Source organism: Scylla paramamosain, chromosome 2 (assembly GCF_035594125.1).
Source record: "Scylla paramamosain isolate STU-SP2022 chromosome 2, ASM3559412v1, whole genome shotgun sequence".
Lineage (NCBI taxonomy): Eukaryota > Metazoa > Arthropoda > Malacostraca > Decapoda > Portunidae > Scylla > Scylla paramamosain.
The window spans coordinates 27,529,317-27,531,816 of NC_087152.1; the positions used below are offsets into that span (position 1 = coordinate 27,529,317).

The 2,500-nt window shown below is 26.6% G+C and overlaps 1 protein-coding gene across 4 annotated transcripts in view; it reads left to right on the forward strand.

The window, feature by feature from the left end:
- Positions 1-2,500, forward strand: part of LOC135112580 (uncharacterized) — an 83,907-nt gene that overhangs the window by 49,571 nt on the left and 31,836 nt on the right. The window lies entirely within an intron of this gene.

The window sequence follows — 2,500 nt, forward strand, 5'->3', positions numbered from 1 at the left end:
CATTCTCCCTCCTCAGATCTGCCCTCCTGTGTCTCAGGGGGACAAGGCATTCCACTCCCATACCTGCAGACTTAGGAGGCCTCGACTGCGAGGCTACAGTGGTGGAGAGTGGCATAAGAGTAGATAGAGTAGAGGTAGAGTGAATTTATAGTTAACAACTAATGTTTATATTATAGAGTATTAGATATGGTTGGATGCCACAGTCATTAGCGAGAGCTGGGGCTAATGACCTCCAAGTAATGGAGCCCCTAATTGACACATCAATAAACATGGGGTGGAGGTATTATTATTATTATTATTATTATTATTATTATGTAGTAGTAGTAGTAGTAGTAGTAGTAGTAGTAGTAGCAGTAGTTGTAGTAGTAGTAGTTGTATTAGTAGCAGTAGTTGTAGTAGTATTGTTGCTAGTAGTTGTAGTAGTAGTGGTGGTAGTAGTAGGAGTAGTAGTAGTAGTTGTAGTAGTAATTGTAGTAGTAGGTATTTTCCTATTTATCATTATCATTAACAGGTTTCTTTTTTTCCTAGTATTGTTTTGATTACAAATTTTCTTTCTCTTCTTCTTTCTCTTCTTTTTCTTCTTCTTCTTCTTCTTCTTATTATTATTATTATTATTATTATTATTATTATTATTATTATTATTTTTAGTAGTAGTAGTAGTAGTAGTAGTAGTAGTAGTAGTAGTAGTAGTAGTAGTAATAGTAGTAGTAGTAATATCATTATTATTGTTATAAGACAGAGAGAGAGAGAGAGAAAGAGAGAGAGAGAGAGAGAGAGAGAGAGAGAGAGAGAGAGAGAGAGAGAGAGAGAGAGAGAGAGAGAGAGAGAGAGAGAGAGAGAGAGAGAATGAGACCAAGAAGGAATCTTTTAATAAATAGAACAATTTATAATTAAGCAAAGTCTTTTCAACAACTCTTTTAGCACCTGACACAGGATAAACTACCCTAGAATTTATTGACCACGAAGGATGTTTGTTACCCTCTCTAACCTATAAACAACAAAGGTTATAGTCAAGTAGCCAAGATGTAATGATAAAAACAAGAAAATCTTACTTCACATCATTTAATTCTTGGCCAACACGCCATGTTTCACTTTACTTATTCACGTTCTCACATGAATTACATTAACATGAAAACTGAAAGACCTCACAATTTTGGCACAGTTAGGTACCTGACTGTACTTAGCATTTTGTAAGGCCTCACCAGTCACCGGCCTTCTTTATTTCCTTTTAAGTAATAAATGTACTAACGAACAAGGAATGTCCATTTGAATAACTCTCATTACCACCGTCTTCTCTTTCGCTAGATTTGATGCATGTACTAACAATACTTTTTTTTTTATGAATAATAGGTTAAATACGAAGTTTGACTTTAGGCTGCATACTTTGCTTTAAACAAGGAAACCTACCTAAACTTGGCTGACTAAGATTTTCAGCGATGCCTGCCTGTTTATTACTTAATTCTTCTCTAATGTATCTTTTATCAATCCAACATTCCCTAACCAACGGAACAGCCAACTATTAATTAAATGCTACGACTTACATAATTTATTCATATTATAAAATGACAACGACAACAATAAAATATATTAAAAAGAATAATAGCAACAACAGCAACAACAACAACAACAACAACAACAAAAACAACAACATCAACAACGACAATAATAATAATAATAATAATAATAATAATAATAATAATAATAATAATAATAATAATAATAATAATAATAATAATAAATAGTAAAAATAATAAAAATCATTTTTATCATTATTATTTTTCATTTTATTTTATTTTTATTATTATCATTCTTATACACCTTTACTATCTTATTACCCTATCTTTATCGTTATTAATACATTTTTATTATTATTATTATTATTTTTTATTATTATTATTATTATTATTATTATTATTATTATTATTATTATTATTATTATTATTATTATTTTTATCATTATTTATTATCATTATTATTATTATCATTATTCTTATTACTATTATTATCACATTATTTTTATATTTTTTATCGTTATAATTATTAGGTACCTTTCCCTTTCCTTACTAATTTCATCATCACTACTATTATAATTATGATCATTTTTTTTCATTATTATTTCAATAATTATAATTATAATTGTTATTATTATAATTAGATAATTGTGACATCTGACATAATATTTTTTTTTTCGTTACAATGAAGTAGTTTTACGATAATTAACCTGATAGTGATGATATTGCTAATTATTATTACATCTATTATCTTTACACTTTTTTTTCTTTGATATAATATTTATTATTATTTTTCAAATTATTTTCTTGTTTTTGTTGTTGTTTTGTTCATATTATGATTATTATCGCTGATGTCATTTAATCTTATTTTGATATTATTATATTTATTATTGTTATTGTTATTATTATTATTATTATTATTATTATTATTATTATTATTATTATTATCATTATTATTATTATTACTATTATTATCATTATTATTATTA